A 23,992-nucleotide genomic window follows, 5' to 3' on the forward strand; every position below is an offset into this window, starting at 1 on the left:
ACAGAGCTGCCTCAGGAGCAAGGAGGTTTTGGGTTTGACTTCAGAGGCTGAAGGCAACGGCGCTCCCCTGCCCCGCTGTGCTGGGGAGAGGCCTGAGGGGGAGCTCTGCCATGGCCGGGCCCGGCTGCGGCTCCCAGGTGCGCCCGATGAGAGTGTGCCCGGAAGGGGCCGGGGGGCGGTGGGACGCCGCGGCACAGCGCCAGGGCAGCGCGGACGAAAGGAGACCCTCGGGCTTCGAGTCACCTCCGCGGCAGGACGGCGCAGGACACAGCCGGGGCCGCCTCGGCCAGCTCTGAGGTACGTGTTGTTTAATCGCCTCCCGTTTGAGGTGCCGCCCTCTCCGGGGGTTATTTTCACTGCTAGAGTAAAAAATGACCGACGGAGTGACCGGCTGGTTTGGTTCAAGGCTACTTTCTGTAAGGGAGTGAGGGGAGGGCGCCATGGGCACCTCAGGGGTGTCTGTGGGCACCGCTACTGAAAAGAGGAGCCCTTTATTTTGGGGAAGGGCTGCTGGTCGAGGGGCAGCCGCGGTCAGACCACAGAGGTGCTGGGTGCTGCTTACAGGGGAAAACGGGGCCTTTGTGATGGAACAGGGAGGCTCCCGGGGTGAAGCAGCTCTGCCTGGCAGCGCGTTGGAGGGAAACCATTAGGGCCTGGATAGACCACCCTGCCCTGGCCGCAGGGTTGCGCTTCCACAGGTGGGTTTAATGGAGTTGAGGTTCGCTTTCTGAAGAGCTGCTGCTGCCACACCCCGCCTGCTTCAGCGGGTGCTGTTTGTGTCCTTGATGAGTGCAAATGGGACCGCTTTGCACCTGTGTGCACGATGATGCAGGGTGTAAAGCCAGAGACCTAGGCCTGGGCTGTGTTACTGGGTATCTGGAGTCTAAGGTGGCAGATCTGCCTGCAGCTGGGCTCGAAGCCGGGGAAAGGGGATTTTGAAAAGACTTCAGTGTTGAGTTCAAGCTTTGCAGAACAAATGTTTTCCTTTAAAAAGCATTTTGATGATCGTGAAGTGATTACAGTGTGCAAGCTGCTTTGGTTTGGCTGTCAGTAGTTTCTGGACCTGGTATACATCTTTTACAATATCATCCCATGTGATTGCTGGGCAGCTTTTCTCCCCGGTAGGTACAGGTGTTTGGGGAATCAGAGCAAAGTGTATGAATAATCCATGGAGCAGCCTACCTGCGTGTTACTTTCCCAGGCTTCCCCATTCCCATGTTCCTTGTGGCAACAAGGTGCTGGATAGTCAGATTTATAACAGCAGGCGCAAAGAAAACTGCCTGCAGTGTATGCTAAACCACTTCACCAGAGAGGCAAGGAGCAGTGCTGTTCCCAAGTCTCAGGCTAACCCCTGTCAGCCCAGGCTAACATGCTGTACTACTGACCCACTTCCACATCAGTTACTCACTGGTTTCAAGAAAGACACACTGGAAAGTAAATCAGCTGTTACTCTGGGGATAGCGTACATCAACAGCTGCTAACAATTTATGCTGTTCTTGCTGTGCTGGGGAGAGCTTTGGGTCACTTTGCAACCAGGAATTAAAGCTCAGAACTCCCTGGGAGGTGATTGTTATCAGGCTCCTATCTTTTGGAGGGAAGGAGGGTTTGAAGCCGGGCAGAGGTTAAATGAGGCAGTAGCAGAGTAGGAAATAGACTGCAGGAGCTTTGACTCCTGAAAACTTGGACGGTGGCAAGACAAGCCGTTACAGAGAGGAAGCACATCTCGTGTGAGCACCGAGTGCACTGGCCAACTCCTACAGTCTGGCAGCAGGCTGTGATCTCGTGTTGTCTTGGCAGATGCGTTTTGCTCACATCGCAGTCTCAAAGCTGTGACTTTGATGCTTTCCCTTGTTCTGTTTGCTGTTCTTGATGGCCCATGTTTCAATGTTTTCCCAAATCGCTGATGGCAGATGGGGGTCTGGAATGTGTCACTTCACTCTAAATGTCTTTTGACACATGTAATGTGGCAGGGACTCTCCTAGCTTGCGTAACTCGGGGTTAGTTCTGTCCTTGGAGCCAGCTGCCTTTTGGATGCAAAAGAGGGGTTAGAACATATGATGAGTAAATTGAAGATTGTCCCAGATGTATAACTGCTTGGGTTAGTGGTGATTTTAATACAATTTTGCAGTGATAACTTGTCTTTTGGCATAGTGCTTCAATCCTTATTCCCTCACACCGCAATCTTTGTGCCTTCGATCGCTAACAGACAAGGTAGTTAATAGTTTAATGCAATAGCATGTAACGTAAGGCTTGCAACTCCTAGACCAGACTTTCTGAAAAGAAAAGCTGCACTGTGGCACCAAGCGAGGTAGATGGAACTTTACTGTTGAAAGGCTGTGCTCAGGCTGTATGGTGTAAGAGTTGTACTGTAACACAAGCAAATTGCAGGTGTTTCCTCAGTCTCTCTTGGCCACTCTGTGGCTTTCCTTGATGTGCTCAGGGTTTTATTTAAAACCTGAATGGTCACCAGGCAGGATTGCTCCTGGCCCTCAGTAATCCTTCCATCCGCATGACAGAGAAATGGCCCCCAACCTTCATCCTTTGGGATCGATCCGAACTCTGTGCAAAGCAGAACTGGAGGGGGGGCGGCCCTGCAGAAAAGCAGCAGCTGAGGAGTTTCCCTTCATTCGCGGAAACGCTGTGTAATACTGTGGGGGCTGAAGGTGCAGCCCCGAAGCCGGGCGGTGGGTGCAGCGGAGCTTTCCCCCAGCAGAGGACGGCCGGGCTCTTCGCATCGCTGCTGTCGGAGCAGGAAGGAAGAGGAGCGCGTCCGGGCTGCCTGTGCGGGGGGAAGCGCTTCAGCACCGGCCACCTGAACCGCAAAGCCCGGGGCCGCCGAGGCTGCGGAACGTGGCTGAAAACCAGCCTCGAGTCCCGCAACCCCACCAGCTTCTGCGGCCCAGCTTCTGCTGCTCTGGGTTGCTGCGATATCAAACCCTAACCTCGGCATCATAGGCAGGCCTGGAAACACTGGGCACAATGTATTAACACCTAAAAGTGGGATTTACTCTTGGGACAGCAATCCTGTCTCTTTGGAATGAGCCGTTCAGTCCCGACACGTGTTACTGGTTTGTGAAAGGAGCACGTTGCAAGTGCAGTACATGTTCTTGTAGTAGGGGTTGTGTGACTCAGCTCTGGTCAAACAGGCGGTGGTGCCCGGTTACAAATTCCTAGGTATAAAGTAAAAATAGGGCTTGTATTATGTCAAATTGGTAGCGGGTTCTAACTGTGCCTGGATTTTCTTATTTTCTTTTTGTTTGGTTTGTGGTTTTTTGCTTACAAAGCCCAAAAATACTGAATCACTTTCTGCCACCCAGTGATGTTTGAAAACTAGACACCAGAAGGAAACATTTCAGTGCGAAGCTAAATAATGGTTCGGAACCACAGCCTCCTGCCCTACAGCCACTGGTGATAAAAACGAGAGCTGATTCATTTCTTGGATTTTAACCAAGCATTAGCCATAAGACTAAATATTTGGTAGCTGGAAACCCAAAGGAGGAAATATTAATAATGTAGTATTGTATTTATGATTTATGCTATTATGATTTTACTATGTAAACAGAAGATAATGGGATTGAAGTAAAATGTGAGAACAGAGTCTGAATATCAGGAAACACTTCCTGACAAACCGACGTTAGGCGGCCTGATACCGTCCCAAGGGAACGGGTGGAAACGCTGTTGCTGGGCTCCCGGAGCGCGTGGGGCCACCAGCCTCGGCCCGTGTGCAGCGTGAGCGGGGCTGGCTCCCGCTTCTCCTGCTTTGCGGGAAGCGTCCCCCCGTCCCGAACCCGGGAGCTGGGGCCAGCGCGCTTCCTCCTTAGCAGGTGCCCGACACAGGGGAGCAACGCGGTTCTGTGAGCTCGGCGCTTGGCTGTTTGCATCCAGAAGAGCTGCCGTTTCCGCAGGGGACTCCGTGAGTGTAGCGGCGCGCACCTTTGCTGTCAGGAGAAACACCGGGAGGTGTCAGCCGGGAGGAAGCAGCACAAACGTTCGCCGGTGATTTCGTGGTCTTTGAGCACCGGCGCGGCCCTCGCTGCTGGTGGCTGGAGCAGGAAAGGCGCCCTGAGGCACCTCCTGCAGGGGCCGCTGGCAGCCGAGCTCCGCAGGCGGGGCTCCCGTTCCGCCGCCCGGGGCGGTTCCTCGGGGCGGTCACGCCCGTTCCAGGTGCCCCGCCCCGCGCCTGCAGGAGCCCCCGCGCACCGGGCGGGCGGCGCTCGCCATCCCGCGGTGCCGCGGCCGCTCCCGGTGCCGGCGGGGGCCCCGCTCCGCCCCGCCGGCGGCAGCTCCCCGGGGCGGGCGGCGGGTGGGCGGCTCGCTGCGTTCCACTGGCGGCGCGCCGGTGCTGCTAGCCCGTCGGGCGCGGTGGCCAAGTGGTAAGGCGTCGGTCTCGTAAACCGAAGATCGCGGGTTCGAACCCCGTCCGTGCCTGCCGAGGCAGCGCGCTACGCTGGCAGCCCCGCCGCGGGGAGGCCGCGGACGCCGCCTCGTTTGCGGCTCCTTTTTGCTTTCGATCGCGGATGTCGGGAGATCCGCTCCGGCCACCAGCGCAGCGGGGAGGCTGTGGATCTCGAGGAGCGGGGCAAGCAGATGCTCTGGGCGGCCGCAGGACCCCCTGGAACCGCACCGTGGACCTAGTGGGGTGTCCGCAGTCCCCGTGGGTCTTTGCCACAGCGCTGATGCGGAGGCTGTGGGCGCTGTGGTGAGCTCACGCGTGTCTTCAGTGCCGTCCGTGGGTTGGCAGGGTCCACCAGCCTGGCTGTGGGGAGGAGGCGTCGGGCAGGGGCAGAGCCCTGCACCCTGGGACCGCCCTGGTGCTGGACGTGCTCCCCTGCGCATCAGTCCTGTGCTGAGAGAGCACGGAAAAGGCTTCCTCCCAGGAGGGATTTCTGTGTTTTGCTTCGGGGCAGTTGTCTTCAATGCGATGAATAGTAGTTAAAATAAAGATGATGTTTGCGCTGCGCTGCTGTGGCAAGCGTTGGGTGAGCTTGGAAGTGATGAATCTGTCTTGCTGTTACTTTCTCTGTAGGTGCTGGGTTTGATGTAATGCTCCCACACAGAGTCCTTAAATGGTAGATGGAGAACGATTCCTGGACTAAACAAATACAGCTATGAAAAGCTTAGTGCAGTTGTACACTGTTTACACAAGAATTGACCTTGATTGCTCGGGTTTTAATGCATAAAGCTGTGTGAAGCTTTACACATGTGCAAGGGCGTTTCTGCTGGCTCTGTATAACATCACTTTGATTATTGCTGCTTTCAGACAGCTTAAAATATGTAAATAATAGAATAATTTCACTGCAAAAATCACAATAGCTGATAGCTGGGAAAAGCTGAGGAGCCCCTTCCAAAAAAACTAGCTACTTGCTTTGATGCTTTGAAAAAGCTGTTGTTTGCTGTTTAATGTGTCACACTTAGCCTGGGACTGACTGGGTTGGAGGCTGTTTCATCTCTCTGTAGATACTAGAAGTGTGTAAGGTGCCTGGGGAGGTTGATGCAAAACGGTTGTGCAGTATGTTATTAATAAACCACAAAAACCCCCACAAAACCATAGTACGTTTTGATATAAGAAAAGGAGATGCAGTTTAGAACTTGTTTAGAAAAATCCAGGTACAGTTTTACTTGCACTTTACAGTGCTGTCAAAATCCTGTCAACTCGTCTGGAAGCTTTTGAGGTTGAAAGTTTCAGCTTTGAAACCCCCTGCTTTGACCTTTTCCTCTTTATTCTATGTTGTCTCGCATCAGAATGTCAAACCAAACTGTTTCTCATGATTCGAAAGCCCTCTTGCAGCTTTTGCGGAGAACTTCAGGATTCTGTGGGCTTGTTTCTGACTGAAACCAGTTGTGAAACAGAGGTCCTCCCTGAAACAGGCTTGCCACCCTATAAACCCGAGCAGTTGAGTCTTGCCCAAACCTGTGCCATGAACCCAGGACTAAGAACCTGGTATTTCAATAAAGCTCTGGCATTGCTGTTCTCTGTGGCCGTAACGCATCCAGGCAGCTTACCGGTTGCCTCACTTCAGTCTCTGCAGAACTGGAATATTCACTTCTAACTCCCGGGTGTCTTGTGAGGAAGGTCCCTTGCAGGCTCTTTGCCCAGCTCCTCGGGGAGGGGCCCACAGGAAAGCTTTGTACCAGGGCTGCTGGTGTGAATCTTCACTCTTGGAACAAGCTCACCTGCCCGAATCCTTTCTGGTTAGTAACACACAGTTCTGTGTGTGCCGTCCTGCTCCCACTGTCGTCTTCAGGCCTCCCCAGCTCTTCACAGACAGACTGATCCCAGGGCACAGGTGTTTTTTTCCAGTCTTCAGGACCCATCTTTTAGGGGTGTTGGTTTTGCTCAGGACACTCCTGGTGTGTGATACAGGTCCCTGTAATGTGAAAAATGATGTGTTGGTTGTAGTAGTCAAGAAATTCCAGAGGTGTTCCTGTATGGCAAAGACTGGGTGGAGGCCTTGCTATAAATACCACATTTCAACAGGTAAAGCTTTCAGAGCACCTTGTCCCCTCTGAAAAGCTCTAATTGGCTCAGGATGGGAGCCGTGCCTCTGGGCTCACATGTCAAGTTTACACCAGGGCAAGGTGCTGTGCAGAGCCTCCTGGAGACAAACTGCTACAGCCCTGACTCAGTAGAAGCCATGGTTACTTAAGGTGAGAGACTTCTTGCAGCAGGAGCTCAGGATGTGCAAGTCTGGCCCCACGTGTGTGTCTGTCACCAGGCACGTGTGCTGTGCTTGGCCTGCCTTACCTGGGACAGGAGCACTGTGTGGTGTGTTAACAAAGCTGGAAACACTCACTCTGGTGATAAGTTTGATTTGGGTTTTAGTTGAGTAGTTACAGTCCTGAAGTGCCAGTGAGCTTTAATCAAGATGCTTATGCTCTGGTCATAGCTGTGCTGGAGATGGTTTTGGTTTGGGTCTTTTTTCGGGGGGGCGAGGGAGAGTTGTTCATTTTGGACACAAGTCTTGACCAAGACCACACAGATTTTTAGGTGCCCCATTTGAGTTGCTTTAAGATCTTTGGTTTTATTCCAGAAAACACTGAGCAGCCTCCCTCTGAATATAACACCTCTGTTAAATGAGGTGTTATTAAATGAGGATTAAAATGAAACCCTTTTAATTACCTAGTAAAAATACATTACAATTAATGTACTTTAAAGATATGTTATGCTGGAAATCTTGGCCATATTTAGATGCAGCTTTTCCTGACCATTCCGGTTTGACAAACCGGTTATTCAGAATCCAGACATCTTCACGACCCCTTTAAAATGAGAGTAAAAATGAATTAATTATAACATCAATGTTTCTGAATTGTGCATTACATGTATTTGTGAGAGGCTGACTCAAAATGCTTGCTTTTGAAAGGTAAGATGTGAATGGGGACTAAAAGCATGATGTTCTGTGTTCAGATTAGAATAGCGTTTCCAGTGCTTTGCAACTCTCCGGAGTGTCTGTCGAGTCCTCCCTAGGGTCAAACTTCAGCAACTGAAAACCAGTGTGTTGGTAACACAGGAGGAGCTGTGTGTCTGGTTCAGAGGGTGGTGAGATCATGTGAAAGCCTTGCTCAGCCCTTGCTGTGTGGAGCCGGGCAGGGGGATTTTCCCAAACGCTGCTCAGACCTGCTTGTCCTATTAATAACATGTCGGATTGTCTTCCCACCTCTTTGCTTTTGGGGTATCCCTCCACGGCATGGCTTTGGGGGTTAACAGAAAAATAGGGGAGGAGGACACCCCCCCCACCCCCAACAGTCCAAGCCCTGAAACCTTGAACTTCGAAAGAGAAGGCATGCACTGAGTTGTGCAAACCAGAGCATGGTGTGCCAGGGGTGAGCGGGCTGCCCGAGCCGTGTGCTGGCCAGAGCCCTGCCTTTGTACATGGTAAAGGACAGCGCCAAGCTGGGAGGATGCTCAGCCCCTGCAGCACAAAACTGCACTAACAGTTCCTGCAGGTTGGACAGTGAATGTACAAAGTGTTTTATAGAGCCATGGCTGCAGTGAGCCCACTACCAAACAGATGGGGAGGAGACATGAGCTTATATGAGGCAGGAGAACAGGATTTGCAGTATCATCTGAATCCCAACTATATGGCTGAGCAAATTAACCTATGAGTAAATAAACCCCTAACTGTGGAAATCTTCACCAGGCTACAGCAATGTGATTCCCATTTCCATTATGACTGGAACTTAATGGACTGCTAAAGTTTGACCAAAAGGCATTTCTCGTGTCAAAATGAAAAATTACGGATCAAAAGGGTGACTTTGCAGACAAACATATCGATCTACAGCCGGGGTGACACAGACTTCCTGGAAGAGAGCCCAGAAGCATGTCTGTGTTTAAAGTCAAATGGCTGTAGCCTTTTACCACTGATGAATAAAAAATGGTTTTGTCTGCATGCCGAAGGCTCGAGCAGAAACAGAAATTACTCCATTTGTTCTGCTGGAGGAGCAGGTACGTGTTTGTGAATAGTAATCCACTGGATGCTGTGGTATCCAGTAATGTAAAACATGACAGTGAGATAGGAAATGTGACTTTTTCCCCCTGTTGAAAACTGTTTATGGCAACTGTAGAAGAGGCAAAGTGAGTCTCTTCATTCTGTGTGCAAGGGACAGTTACTGGAGGCCCCTTCTCTAGAAACATGTGGAGGGGAGCAGTGGTTAAGTTCCCCTGTGAGGATCCCGCTTGTATTTTTGCTTTGGTACAGGAGTGGCAACTCTTACAGCAGCTGTTCCCGAGGCTGCTGCTGTCATCTCTAATTAGATACTAATGACAAGTTCCAGGGAGAGAGGATGAATGAAGGGGTCAGCACAGCATGCTGGTGCTACTCCTCTGAGAGCAAGGTGTAACGTCATGAGTGGCAGCAGTGGGACTGTGACTGAGCTCTGTGGGCACCCAGGAGAGGGAGCAGGAGTCCTGACTGTCATGTGTGTAGTGCAGAGCAGTGCTGCATGCCTTGGGTTCCACAGGGAACCCCTGAAAACAGAATTTAAATGGAAGAAGGGGTACTGAATGGCAGCAAGTGGTTCTGTGAGGCCCACAAGCTGCTAGCTGACACTCCAGGCAGTGTCTGAAATGAACTTCAGTTATTCAGGGAAGAAGGAGCAAGGGGGATGGATGGGAGATCTCTGATCTCATCTCCCGTCTCTTTAACCTCAGCAGCAGCCTGCTGCCCACAGAAGCCCTGCTCCTCTCCCTCTTTCAGGTGCTTATTCACATTCCTAACTGTAAACTGCATGAAAGGAACAGAGGTTGCGGAGTCTCCATCCTTGCAGATCAGAAGCCATCTAGACACAGTCCTAGGCAGCCTTCTATAGGTGACCATGCTTAAGCAGGGAGTGGACCAGGTGACCTGCAGAGCTCCCTTCCAACCTCAGCCCTTGGTGATTCTGTTAAACTCCTCTGCCTTCAAAGTCTGTTCTGTTTGCTGCTGCCCGAAAGACCTGAGGCCAAACCTGCTCCTGTACTAACAGCAGTGGCTTCTTCAGGGTGTGCTGTCTGACTGTGGCTCGCCATCTCACTTGTAGCAGCGGTAATTCAAACTCTGGTGCTGAGTTGGTACAATCACCTAAGCTAAAGAAGTTAAACTGTGGATGAATTCAAGGCAAGGACAGCTTAATACAGAATTTAATGTTCACTGTCTTCGTAGAAGCTATAATAAACCTAGATGGGAAGCTTAAGCTTAAGCAAGAGATGGAGCAATCAGCCAGCATTGCAAGTATGTTAGAGGGTTCTTGGGAGCCCCAGCCTGCAACTTTTATCTCTTACTGCTGGGCACTGTGGCCGTCATTGAACCCAGACAGTCACGAGAGTCTGATGGGACTGTGAGGACTGTGCATGGTCCGTGGAATCCTTGTCACTAATTTCACAAGGATTGTACCCAAGTTCAAACGCGTATTTCGTCATAGGAAAAGGAAAGCAGAAGGCACATGAGGCATAGCTGGGTTTAAAGCCTTGTTTCATACTCTCAGGGTGTAAATGGGAGGAGTAATACTGTGGCAGCATCTTTAAGACAGCATCTCGTACAGTCCTATGGACAGGGCTCCCTCTCAGCAGTCACTGTAGCGCTTTGGTGCCCATGTAGGACCTACGCAGTGAGAAGTGAGCTCACACTCCAAGCCTGAGCCTGCTCCCTGTGAGCCTTTGCTTGGGCTGAATTCCTCACCCCTGTCCTTTCATCACTCCAGGCCCAACTAAAAGAGTACTTGTGAGCTACCAAATATAGAGTGCACATAATTTCACAACTGGAACTTGCAAATGCTGGAGTGGATTTCATGGAGTGAAGCCCCCCAGGGAGGGAGCATTACAGTAAATAATGTCAGTGTGTTTGTTTAATCCCTGAAGATTGTGGAACATAGGATTAAAGTGGGCTAAGGGGATTTCCCCATTGACAGCTGCTCCTCTGTGCACAAGCACACACACCATTTTTTTATCTGTAACTCATTCAGCCCTAAAGAATTTCAGCTGCATATGGCCCTGCGCATAACGTGACCGTTGATTCCACATCTGGTTACACATATCTGTCTCCCCCAGTAATTGTCTTTAATAGACACAATTGGGGATGAGGTAGTTGTACTAAGAAGAGACATAGCTCTGTGTTTGAACAGGAAGCCATTATTTCTGAGCTTAATCATAGCTTGTTAGTCTTGTGATTTGTCTCCTCTCCCCCATACATGCACAAGCACACATGCTTTAAATGTGAAGGTCCCATTATGGTGGGGCATTCATCTTGTATTGACAGTGTGCCAGAGGTTCTTTGAATGGGCAGAGCCTTGGCCAGTGAGCAGAGAACCAGACCATGTCCGAGTGGTGACCAGCCGCTGGAGCTCACTGGTGTTATGTGGGTGCTCAGAGCTGAACAACCAGGTTGTGGTAAAGATCCTAGAAGGACTGCAGTTTTGATAAGTCTTTAGTAGATGTGGCTGCTCAGTGTTGCTGCAGAGGTACATGGGGGCAGGCCAGCTCCTTCCAGTACATCATATGTGCCCATTTTGAAACTTCTAATCATGAACTTGTTATTCATATTGTTCTGATTTAAACAAAAATCAGACTCTGAGTCTCCAGCATGGATCCATATTTTCAGGTAAAGACCAGGGAATTTCATCCTGTGCCATCATGGAGTTTCAGTTACTTCTCTTGCTACATCGTGTTCAAGTTTAACTTCTTTGACAACCCAGTCTCTTTGTCAACAAGGCCTGATGCCGAAATACCAAGCTGTTGGCTACAAGCCATGCTTGCTTACAAACTGCTTAGTACCACACGCTGGAGAGTTAACAAATCAATGGATCTGCTTGCAGAGAGAGTATTGCATAAGCATAGGCAGGGTTGAGAAAGAAAAGCTCAGATTAATGCATGCATGCAATCAGCCCACACTGCATCCGCAAGGTCTAAGGGTGTCCCGGTCAGCCTCCCTCCTGACTTTGGAGGTATCACACCAGAGTTCCACTTTGTGAAGCCTTTGTGGAGACTTATAAAGAAGCTGCTGCATCTTGTTCATGGCTCTTGTAAAAATGTTTTCCTCTCTTCGAAGCAGGGCTATTTTCAGAAGTGGTAGAATCTATTGTTCCGCAGTTATTGTTCTGGGCTATTGTTGGCCTAATGTTATTAGGGTATTAGCCCTTTGGCTGCCAAACTGCTTGAAACAAACTACATGTGTTTATTTTTAGAATTGTGAAAGTTGTGGTGCTTTACAACTTGATATGCTCGTGACTGCGTCTGGGCTGAATGCAGAGCTAATCCTCTCCCCAGCTCCCATCCAGGCAGGGGCTGTAGTCATGCATTCCCAGCAGACGGGTTCTGCACACCCTGGGGAGCAGCCAGCAGGTATTTGAGAGAGGAGATGAAGTCCTAAGACCTGACCTTCTCAGGTACAGGAGTACCTCCTGCCAAGGGAGACTTGCCTGAAATGTGCCATATCCAGTTACCACCAAAGGGCTGCCAGTGGAAGTGGGTACAGGCTGCCAGCAGCTGAGCATATCCCGTGGGATTGGGTTCCCTGTGTAAGAGCTCCTGCTGGGCAAAAGTGTTGTGTGAAAGTCTTGCCCTGTTCTCATGGAAATTAAGAGGCGCTGCACATCAGTACCAGTGGGGGCAAGATGAAGGCAAGAGGCAACATGTATGAGGCTGCTGAAAGCAGCAGCTGAAACAGTTGGTCAGGAGATCACTAAGCAGGATGCCATCAGCTTAATTAGGAAGAAACTTCTCCATTCCCTGGCTCACGTGCTTCCTTCCATACGCATAGGTACATCACTTGCTGCGAATGTGTTGTGCTCAGCATTAGTATGTGGTGTTCTGAGCAGCTCATGTTAAAAAAGAATGAGTAGAAGAGGTTGGTGAATGCGATGTGCAGTCTGAGTAACAGTCTTTTAATTTCTAAAAGCTGAGGCCTTTCCTCATTCAACCCAAGTGATTTAATGTGGAAATCTTAATTTCTACCAGTACTCAGTGGGCATCATCCCTGCAGAACCTGTCATTATGTGTCACCATTCATTTCTGTACCTTCCATCGTTACATCTTCTTTCCAAACTGCTCACACAACTTCTTTCCTCTTTCAAACTTTTTTGCCCATGGTCCGTGATTCACCTTGCATTCTGCTATAGGTTTTAAACACCATGTTCCTTGGCTCTAAATATGCATCAGGCTTCCAGCCAAGGAACATGTTCTGTGTAGAGGATGCTTAGCAGGGGTGATTGAGAGCAGTTACTTGTCCGGTCAGTTCAAGTTCTCTCTGTTGTGTTCTGTCCACACAAGACAGGTAGACTCCTTTGCCACATCCACAGTGATGCTGGTATCATAAAGCTTTGAACATGCAAAATCTTCTAGTACAACCTGCATACACGTGGCTGTTTTATGTGGCTTCTGTATAGACATAGGGCAAAAATCTGATGTATACAGCAGAGATGTGCATGTGTTCTGCTGAGCCCAGATATTTAAAAGATGAGTCCTCTGGATGCCGGCTTTGATTTTTGTTAGCTTTAGCTCTTGATGCCCAGTTTGGAGCTGCTTGATTAGCTGAGGTTTTCCTACTGGGTACAAAAGATATGACTGAGACATTCCAGTGTGTTGGTAATCCCATCCCATCACATAAGATCACTGTAGTCTGCATGTCTTATGGGCCTGCTGCTCAGCTCCCTGGAGCTGTGTTCCTGCTGCAGTCTTCAGTGAACATCGCCTTGATTGCCAGCATCTTGCAGGAACAGGGAGTGATGTCCCCTGTCTTTGTAGGACAAAACCTTGAAGCCAGTCCTTACGTTTCTGATGGCTTCAGCATGCTGTTGGATGGGTCATTACTTTGTACCACACTGGGGTAAGCTGTCCAGGGTATGGGCATGTGAAGAACTGAAGCTCTTTGAGGTGAGTGTGCGTATGTGTGCGTGCTCTGTCTCCTTTTCTGTAGCAAAGATTAAAGGAAGGTGCAGTAAGTGTCCAGCCCTTATGACCTGTGGGCAGGGCCCACACATGCTGGATTGGTACCCAGAGCACATCAAAAATTTCATTCCAAAACGTCCAGGTGTGGATGTGCAGAGGAATAATGCCAGACCAAAAAGCAGGAAGAAGGAAAATCCTCGTGTAGTATTTTCTCAAAGCACTTTTTAAACTGAGCGTATGTATGAATGAATAGGTCTGCACAAAACCTCTATAGATTGTGTACCCCGTATTGCTGTACTTTGTGCTTGGGGTTTCTCAGTCCTGCAGACATTTCACCCAGTCCCACCGGATGTGTAAATGAAAACGGCGAGGACACGGAGGGCAGAGCGTGTCCTCTGACATCCCTCTGAGAGGGACAAGGGCTCTGCACGGCTCCTTGGAGGCATGCAGGAGGCTGGGCAGAAAGAGCCGCGTACAGGGAGGTGTCTGGAGATGTGAGGAGCAGGTCAGGCCTGCGGGGCGTGCGGAGGGGATGCCGCCGCCGCCAGCGGGTGGTCTCCGGGGTGATGGCTGGCTGGCTGGATAGATGGGTGGGTGGGTGGGTGGGTGGCTGGATGGGTGCGCGGCGCTTGCAGCGCGGCCGAGGGTCCCCGGCGCTCGGAGCGGCGCACGGGAAGCCCGGCCCGGGCAGCCCCGCAGCCGGCTCCGTCCGGCCCCGCTCCGCCGGGAGCCCCGGTGCGGTCCCCGCCCGGCGCCAGCGGCGACGAGCGGCCGCCAGGGGGCGCCGTCCGCCCTCGGTGTCCGCGGGGCGCGCGGGCCGGCGCGGCGGGGCTGCCCCGGCGGAGGCGCCGGCGGGAGGAGCGCGGGGAAGGGCGGGCGGCGGCGGCGGCGGCGGCGGCGGGAGCGCGGGGCGCGTTTCCTGCGGGGGGCGGGGGGCAGCCCGGGGGAGCCTCCGGAGCCCGGCCGGGCCGGGGCCGCGGCGGGAGCTGCCCGGCTCAGGGGTGGGGACTGGCCGCTTCCTTAAACGGCGCGGGAGCGGCGGAGCCGGCCCGCACCGCCCCGCTGCGCGGGGCCGCGCCGACCCTCCCGGGCCGCGGCCGCAACACGTGGAGCAAACTTTCGAGGGACGCGTGCCTGCGGCCGGACGGGGACTGCGCCCCGCGCTGCTGGGAGCGGCTCGGCTCTGCCGGTTTGAGGGCGCCGGGGGCGGGGGCGGCCGCGTTTTGGGTTGGTTTTCTTTGGTTTTTCTTTTTTTTTTTCTTCCCTTTTTTCCCCTTGATTTCTGCTTTGGGGGCTGAGGTTTTTTCCCTCTGTTCCTGCTTCTCTGTCGGTCAGGACTTTAGAAGCTCGCTGGGCGAAGGCAGCGTTTGAAAAGCCGAGAGAAACGTTGCGATGTCCCTTGTGGCAGCGGGGTTGGGGTTTTGCTTTTTTCCTCTATTTTTTGTGTTTTTTGCAAAAGCGAAGAGAAAGGGTGGAAAAAATCTCAGAATGGTCGGTGCCGGTTTCGGTACCCAGCTGGGCTGCGGGGGGCAGGAGCGGGGACCGCGGTCGCCCGCTGCTTCTCCCCACTCGGTGGTAGTTCAGCCCGGGTCCTTCCGTGCGGAGTCGCGGGGACCTGCGGGCCCGGGCAGGGTGGCGGCCGCAGGCCCCCCTCCAGCCCTTTTCCCGTGCTCCCTCCTCCATCGGAGCAGGTAACGGAGGGGCCGTTCGAACCGTTCGGGGTGTTTTCGCTTCCCCTTCCCCGCTTACCAAGTTCCCGCAGGAGCGGGCTCGGGCTCGGCAGTGCCGAGTCACGATGCGCGTCGGGGCCCGGCCCCGGGGGCTGCGGGCTCGGCCGAGGTGTGGGACTGGCTCCGGGACCCCTCGCAAGTTCGGGAAGGGGCGGCGCGGGTCGCTGCCCCCCGGCCGGGGCGGTGGCTGCTGCCCAGGGGGTTACCCCGGTGCGGGGGGCTCGGCGCTGGCAGCGGGCACCGGCCGGAGCGTGGAGCTCGATCCGATGCAGTAATGAGAAATCGCAGCCCGCGCCTGATGGGCGAGTTGAGGGCTGGGTCTTTGCGGGCGAGATGAGAGGTTCGTGTCTTCAACTGGCCTACAAAGTCCCAGTTCTCGGCTCCCAGGACCTGCCGGGCTCGCAGCGGGCGAAGACGGAGCGCGGCGGCGCTGCTGCCCGGAGCCGCGGGGATCCGGCCCAGCCCGGCGCGGGCATCGCTCGGTCGGGCCGTGCCGCCGTGCCCGGAGCCGCCGCTTTCCCGGCGCTGTGGCCGGTGGGTGCCGTAGGGACCGGACGAAGCTGGTTCTCCGCGAACCGTAAGTGCGATTCGACTTCTTCCACCTCCGAAAGGGCCTGAATCGGGCGCGTCTGACCGGTGTCCGCGGCCGTCCCCGCGGCTCCGCTCCGGGCCCCGACGTGCCGGGCTCGGGGGACGCTGTGCCCGGGCCCGGCCTTGGCAGGGAGCGAGCGGCCGGTTTCGCTCCCGCAGGGCCATGCGCATCCTTCTCGCCCCTTTCGCTTTCAGAAAACACGTCTGGTTTTTCTTACCTTTTCAAACAACTATTATTAACAACTCAAGTCACATAAGGGGTTTGGCACCCGGTAATTCTCATCCTCTTCACCCAAGTGCTTTTACTCCCCTTCCTGCCGATGTACCTTACTGTTTGTCTTTGATTTCGATTCGGCACGCAGCACTGCTGGAGACACTGATCTGTGCTCCTTTGGGCGCAGTGTATGTGCAACTCTGGATATAACTCTTTACTTGCATAGCATCGTGTTTATAACTTCTGTGCCCCTCTGTGTTATGTTACATTTTGAGTTCTTAGATTAGAATTATTTTGAGGATCCTCACAGTTCTTCTGGTTTATGTAGAGTTGTTTCTACTTCTGTCTCGTAAAGTCAATGATACTGGCCTAGAACAAGGGAAAAGGCCAAGTGGCCACAGTGCTCGGCTGGCTGAGCTCTATAAAAGCAAATGGAAAATGAAAATCTTCCTGTGTGGGGTTTTTTTTAATGCTACTTAGAATTTAATTCTCTCCCTCGTGTAGCATTGCAGGAGTCTGCGTTCTGCACGTGTGTACGCAGGTATTTACACACTTGGTGCAACTTTCATGCTCTGACCTCGGGAGATTTTTGCAAACCAACCCTGTTTTCAGTGCTGTAATCTGTAGCGTTTGCCCATAAAGATAGCAGTATCTGTGTTTCAGCTAGGAGAGACTTGCACGCAGTAGTGCCGGCCTCTGTGCACTGTTTTCTTCAGCCCTCTATATACAGACGCTTGTGCACAGCATACTGAAATGTACATTATCAGCTATTCCTCTGATGTATGCTGGGGCACACAGACCGTGCCCCTGTGTGCAGCGCCGGCGTTGCCTGGCTCTGGGACAGCAAGCGCACTCAGGTCTGCTTGGGCCTGTTCTCTTTACAAACCTGTTCGTAAGAACTGGCTGGGAGCTTCCTTAGAAACCCAAATTTAAAGGAAAGTTGGAGCCTGTTTGTTTTCCCCGTGTGCCCATTGTCCCACAGAACTGTCTGGTGGCCACAGGAAGGGAGAGTATGTGAAAGCAAGGAGTAAAGGCAAAACTTGTGTCGCCTTTGAGGCGAGGCGGCCTTTAGGGACTGTTCTGCTGCCTGTTTGCAGCCCTCTTCTCCCCGCAGATCTGGGGCTTTGAACGAAATTAATCTGCAGTGAAATCACAGAAATCTGATTCTAATCATCCGCCCTGGAACGAGACGGAGCTGCGAGAGATGAGCAGAGGGTAAAAATACTTGAGGCACGCGGGGCCGATCGTTAACATTAAAACCTGATGGTGTGAAAGGGGGGACGGGGGGAGTAGGTTCCTGTGCCTCTTTAGCATGAGCCTTCCAGCTTCTTGTAGAACTCCTGAGGTACCGCTGGCGAGCAGCGGATTGTGCCGAGGTCTGTGGTGCTCTGCAGGCTCTCGGATTAGCTGGTAGCTAAGCTGGAGTTTTCTCTTCCATAGATCTTCCTAATTGTGGTTTGCCTGGTGAAGCTGAGTGCACTGCTGGGTTTAGCTGCTGTCAGGTCGAACATAATCTGGACGCTTTTTTCCCAGCAATAATTGGTTTCTTCCTGCCTTTAAGTAACTCTGGCAAGTTTTTGCCCCCCAAAAAATCTATTTTGGAGCGCTGCCTTGCATAGCTTCAGTTCCTGTCTTGATTTGAGTGCATCATTCGAGATTCAGTCGAAACCTGGCTTCCCTGGGGAGAGAGTGCTCAGCATTTTGCGGTCATCAGGACTTGTTAAATGTGTACACTTGAGCTGCCAGCTCCCCAGTCATTTTTAGGAGTTGTTTTTCTTAATGGCATTTGCCATGAGGGAAAGGATACAAATTTCCAAGCAACGTTTATCTGTTCGCACTAGCTGGATACAGTTCAGAGCTGCTGGAACTGACAGGCTTTCGGACAGTAGGAATGTACTTTGTTTTCTCCATCCACCTACATTACTAGTGATTATTTAGATGGTTGCCCCATGCACGGCATTGATGGGTGCTTTCCCACTTCTGCTGGTGCCCCGAAGAATCACAGTCTCATAGAACAGAACATCCAGTGCAGTGCAGATGTGTTTCCCAGCATCTGTTTTACACTGTTGAGTTTAAACATTCTCTCTGAATTACAGCTCAGGCTGGAAGGGAACATTCCCTCATGCCCCCAATGACTTTTTTGGGGGGTCAGATTACAAAGTAAAACTATTTTGTTTTATTTCGAACTAATATTGCTCTGAAGGCTGGTTCGGGGGGAGGCCGAGGTTTAGCACTTGCCAAATGCTGCTAAAGAAGAGGGTTCAAGCTTCTGCTGCAAGTTGTGGACAAGCTGTTAAATGACTGTTTTAGCTCTGAAGGTTTCATAATGTCCTTTGCTCTCTGGGATGCAGACTCAGTTATTCCTTCCCCCCCCCCCAAAGTTGATAATGGGGCTTTGTTTTATTTTCACTTCTAAACTTCATGCCTCTTGCTAATCTTCCTGTGTGTACAAATATGCTTTCTTCATCAGTCAGACTTGGCAGTGCTTAGGCCCCACTGAACTAGCTCTGGGTAGTACAGCAAGGCTCTCTGTTTATCAGCGCCTTTCCGGGGCAGTTTATTGCACTGTGGCAGTGACATTTGCAGCCTCCTGAAAGAGCTGGTAAATATTTGGCAGGTTCTGCTCCTTCAACAACAAAAAAAAGGGCTGTATTTTATCGGTGATAAGGCCTGAAAGAAAACGATCTGGGCACGAAGGGCTCGAGCTGTTGGGCAGAAGGGTGGGGTTTGTGCAGGATATTCTTTGAATTGCACTGAGTGAAGTCAAATGTTTGCCTGCAGTTTAGGAACCGCTGTTCCTCTATGTTTGCAGACCGAGACCTTCAAGCCAGGGTTGTGTTTTAAGTTGCAGGAGGGCACAGAGCACAGTGGCTGCAGTGGCTGGGTCACAAACCCATGTAATGAGAGGCAGGTTAGACAGACCGTGCCTGGTATCAGCTCTGTTGTTCGCACACACCTTTCGTGGGAGCCTGGACAGGGGCGTGATAGAGCCTTGCACTCTTAGCGAGGCCTGAATTCCATCCAGTGCGCACACAGCCTGCGACGCTTTCCCCACCACTCCTGGGCCCGTCCGCAGCTGTGCCAGCTCTCGCTGCAGGCCGGCTCTTAAACACACACAGGCAAACCAGGCATGGAGGAGAACGTGCTTTTCCTTTCCCGCTGTGGGCCTGCTTGAGGAAATCCTTCCAGCTCCTGCTGATTTCGTCACTTCCCTTCCTGAGGACCCAGAGGTGGTGGCTCCCAGAGGGGAGAGGAGGAGGGCTGGAGAACCTGCGGCCTCAGCCCCTTCCTGCAGGTCAGTGACATCCCCATAAAATGAGACAGACTGGTGGCATCTGCGTGGCTTTCACAAGGCACGGTGCTGTCCCCTGTGCCAGGTACAAGCTTTGGGGAGGCAACTGAGAAGGGGCGGGTGTGCATGTGGTGGTACTAACAGCAGGACTACAACTGCTAGGATCCCCTCTTTGGGAGTGTCTGATGCTGGGGTAGGGAAACCCTTCCTTGCTGAGGGCAGAATCGGTCTTTTAAGTCCCATCACCAGCCTGTGCATTCACACAAACCCTAGTGTGAGCCAGCAACAGTGTGGAAAAGAAATCATGTGGCTGCAGACTGAGAAGTGAGCCAGGGTGATGCTGGTCTGGAGACAGCTTCCTCTTCCCTGCCTGAGGGACTGCGGATTCAGGGCATATTTCTTTAGGGCTGAATAATCGAAATATTTCCAAGGCATTGCTTGGTAGATGTGATTTTGTTGGATTTTATTTGGATCGTAGTGGCCTATTGGTTTAGCAGGGTTAGGCTGTTGGGTTTTTCCCTTTTGTGGCAGCAGGCAATGGGCCTTTGTTTTTCCTCTCCTTTGGCAGAAATTCCTTCACGGTGTCCTGAACGCCCATGTGGGTGGATGATGTGCCCACATTCCATGGCATCATGCAGGATCTCAGTATTTTCCCAATACAGATTTGTTACTGACACCATTTATAGGTCCGGGCCTGGACTCTGGACTCCAAGATCGTGCCTGCTACTGTTGTCATTCATTAGCACTATTCTAATTACAAAGCATCCCATCTGACCACAGCTTTAGAGCCTTGCTCTGCCAGGTGCAGTGCAGCACTGGGAGAGTTGCAGTGCAGACAGCCCGTGAGGAATGCACTCTGCTTCGGGTGTTACGTTCAGGAGTGAATGTTATCCCAAACTGTCCAATCTGATGGAAGGGTCAGTCCTGTCCAGCCAGAGTAGGGCAGGAATTCTTCTCATCCTTTTCCCGGTGACCTCTTGATGAAATGGAATAGTGACATTCCAGTGCTTACAGCTGGTTTGAATCTCTAGAAATGCCCCCTTTTTTTCAGATCTAAGTATGGAATTTCCTTACACTGTGAAATTAGAAAGCAGATTTCACTCAGCGAGTCGGCTTTGTGTGACTGAGCTTTTAAAATATGGTGAGGAACACCATTTAAAACACTTTGATTTAATTCAGTCAGCACCCTGTAGGAACTGATATACAAGTGGCCCAAAGGGCTGCTAAAATTGGTCATGGTTTTATGTTTTGGGGAAGAAAACCCCTCTCTGGGAGGCGCTCTGTAGTCACACAGAGAACAGGGCTTTTGAGCGCGATGCTGTCAACACGGTTAAATTCAAGTATGCGAGTGCTGTAGTTTAAGGAATAAATTCCAGAAGCTGTGTATCGCTCAGCTTCGTTGCAGGGCGATGCTCAGGTTGGGATAGGCAGAACTGCTGCGTGCTAAAACATCCGGAATAATATCCCATTTCCCCAAAGCGGAATTCTCCTGAAGCGCAGCAGCGATCGCTGATGCTCGAGCGGGAGGAGCGAACAGCAACCTAGCAGGGCTGGAAAATGGATCAAGAGTTCAGAGAGTGAAACAGTGAAACTGTGTCAGGAGCCATGACTTTGATTAGGATCTCTTGTTTAAAGCAGCGGCTAATTCGGAGAACTGGGACTTTCCAGGCTGCAGGGATTGGTGGGACAGTTTCTGCCGGGACCAGGAGCTCGGCTCCTCGGCGCTTGGCTTTTGAGTCTTCTGATGAATTCCAGTGAAACAAGTCGTGGCAAACTGATCTGGAGCTTGGGAGCCAGAACATGCATGAAAAATCTTGTATGAAAAGAGAGATTGTTTCCTAAAGAAGAATTTGAATGTAGTTCTGTTAAAATGTGCCCGATTTAAAACTGTAAAGGCCATTTTGATAGTTTATGAAAGAGAAAAGTTTCCTCAGTTCCAGCATTACGGGTGCTTTTTACACACCATAAAAGTAGTCCCGAAGTCTCAGCTGCATTTAAAATGTTTTTTATTACAAAATCTGCTTTGACTACAAAGATATTTTGGATAATTGTGACTTCATCTGTTCAGTTTGAAGGAAATACTTCTGGAGGAGGACAGCATTCCATGCAAATACAACAGTTGTACAGAACAAGAAACAGGAAGGGGCATAATCACAAGAGAGCTTTGGCCCATTTTAGTTTACCTTGGACCATAAACCCAGATAATGTAATTTGTGAAAAAATGTGGATATTTACAGCATCCTTTCTTTTCCAGTGTTGTGCATTATCCATCAGCACAGTTAATGGTGTTTTATAAAGAGCTTTCAGTACGTTAGAGTGTGTGTTTCACGTGAACTATCACACACCCCCCAAACCCAGCTTAATTTGCATTTTAAAACCAAATGATGTTGTTTTAAACAACTGCACTGAACAATAAAATTCAACTGAGTAACATAAGGTGAATTCCTTAAATCTCAGTTAATAAAGAGCTTCCACCACCTCATCCAAACTATATTGTAGCAAAGGAGCAGAACTTCACTGAGTCATTTCACAGTATTTGTTAGCTGCAACTCAAAGTGCTACACTGAGACTAGAATTACTCCAAGCCCCGGCCTAAATTTAGCTCCAGGATTCACATACTGCACTCGCTTCACTGGAAGAGTTTGGTTTGCTTGTAGCATATTTGAGCTAGTTTTGCATCTCCCTGGGGAATAAATTACAGCCTGAATGAGAACATTCACACACATTTATGACATTAATGCCGTGTGCAGTCAGAGGTTCTGCAGGCATTCAGCCTTTAAACTAACACTATCTCTGCCTTCCTGCCAGGGCTTTATTTGATGTCTGTATGGATGGCCATTAAGGGCACTGAGACACAATGAAACAACATTTTCCTGACGGTGTTTCTTTGCAGACATCTTTGCAAACACAGTAACAAGCTGCTGGCTTTACAATTTCCACTGAAGCAAACTCTTCCTCTGCTCCCAGCCCAGCCCCATGTGAGTAACTGCACTTGTATAGAGTCGTTTCACATGCCCCAAATAAAAACGGAATAAATCCAGAGTAAGGAAAACGCTTATGAGCCAGTTTAAGGTGTTATGTAATACTGGTTATATAAAGTTTTGGATGTCTCTATACTTTTAAGAGATTCTTGCTTTCAGAAAGAACACAAACTGTACTTTAATTTCAAAACATCTGATATGAATTTCGAGTATAAACTGGGCTTGTAGATTGTCTGCATGAGGGAGTGAATTTACAGCTCTCCAAAGAAACAGCAGGTGTGCCTGTTGCTAAATAAAACAGCTCCTGTAAGCCAGTGGAGATATCCCGATCTGCACCAGCTCAGGATTTGTCCTGAACTCTAATCTTGGGGACTGGGGATGGTTTTGGATGAACAGCCATGAGCACGTCTGTTATTTTAGGGCAGTACATTCAGAAACGTGTGGAATTCTGCAACTTTTGATCTTTTTCTAACTTTGAAGTGTGTTTTCCAAGTGGAAATATTTCGTAACTAGCTTGCTAGCAGTGTTACATTAATGCTGAATGATGGTCAGCTGTTTGCAGGCAGCAAGCACAGGTTTAAGTGCTTAAAGAATCTAACGGGGCTGTTGCAAAGTGCAGTAGCTGTGCTGTAAGTTGGTGTTGACTGCAGTGGAGTTGCACTGATTTATTCCCCTGACCTGATGGGCTCCAAACATCAGTAGTGTTTCATTAGGGACCCTGCTCGTGCAGCCAGGATCTCACTGACGATTCCATCAGAGTTCCTGTGCCTCTTCCATGTGGCCTGTGCAGGAGCTGAACGGGACTGATGTGACTGAGATCTTCCTTGCCCCTTTGCTTTCCCCCTTTGAGTTAATCCATACCTGGAAGGAAACAGGTTAGTCCAGGTGCAGAAGGTAGTACATCCCAATACAGCTTCCAGAAATCATCGCCCACAAGAATAATTTCCACAGCAACTAAAAATATGGCCAAATATATTTTTCCCCTTAAATGAAATTTGCTACAGCTTCGCTGTTCCATGGCTTTGAATGTAACAGCGGTGCTGAGCTGTGCTGGGGTTACCTGGCAGCCAGGAAGGTAAAGAGCTGAAAATAACAGTGAAACTGAGTACACTGATGATGGTGGCAGCCCTGAAGTTGAGTGAACAAGAGTACCAGGGGGTGGGCAGGAAAAGGTTTCCACACTCTGCACACTCCTGCCAGCCAGTCCTGCTGCTTACGCTCTGTGATGTCTGTAGTCTGTTAGACCAAAGGAAAGTGACCTGCGTATGCTCACAGAAAGTACTGTGATGAACTGAAACCTTACCACAGCACGGGTAGGAGCGCAGCCTCTTGTTCATTAACAGCACTTTCAGAGAGATTTCCCCCTTTCCCAAGAATTTCTTGGGCACCCTATGCAGTATTGAATTGCAGTCACAAACCTGGACACTGGTAGAGCTTTAACTGACAACACCTCATTCTAGTTAAAGTGTGTCATTAAGAATATCTGGCAAAATGATTCCTAAACCATCTACAATGGAGTTCAGTTAACTCCATCAGCCTAAAGTGGGTCCTTGGTCTGGGCTCGCTCTCAAGGCAGGGGGAAGGGGAGACAGCTCCAGGGTCAGACCCATGAGGGTGGGAGGCAGCACCCTCTGCAGTACAGCTCTCATCCCGCTCATCAGAGGAAGTTTGAACAATCAACCTTTAGTTAATTCATTACATCCAGCAAATGAAGGGGGTGCTTCTGTGACTTTTACTGCCATAAGGAGCTTTTGGATCTATAAGGTTGGACACAAAACCAGTGGCTTTTCCACTGGTTACAGAACCTGTACCTGGCAATCTCGTCCC

General features: G+C 50.8%; 1 long non-coding RNA gene and 1 other non-coding gene across 6 annotated transcripts in view; both read left to right on the forward strand.

Moving 5' to 3' along the window:
- Positions 1 to 23,992, forward strand: part of LOC136021539 (uncharacterized) — a 32,204-nt gene continuing 8,212 nt past the window's right edge. Inside the window, exon 1 of one of the 5 annotated variants that reach the window (XR_010615812.1) lies at positions 1 to 297. This is a non-coding gene — a long non-coding RNA (uncharacterized LOC136021539). Of the gene's footprint in view, positions 298 to 14,332; positions 14,585 to 14,784; positions 15,049 to 15,490; positions 15,665 to 22,026; positions 22,163 to 23,992 lie in introns of those variants that run through there. The other 4 variants (XR_010615811.1, XR_010615814.1, XR_010615813.1 and 1 more) reach the window with 4 other exon arrangements.
- On the forward strand, positions 4,357 to 4,428 carry TRNAT-CGU (transfer RNA threonine (anticodon CGU)). Its single transcript has one exon. It is a non-coding gene; the product is annotated as a tRNA-Thr (tRNA).

Source organism: Lathamus discolor, chromosome 13 (assembly GCF_037157495.1).
Source record: "Lathamus discolor isolate bLatDis1 chromosome 13, bLatDis1.hap1, whole genome shotgun sequence".
Classification (NCBI taxonomy): Eukaryota; Metazoa; Chordata; class Aves; order Psittaciformes; family Psittacidae; genus Lathamus; species Lathamus discolor.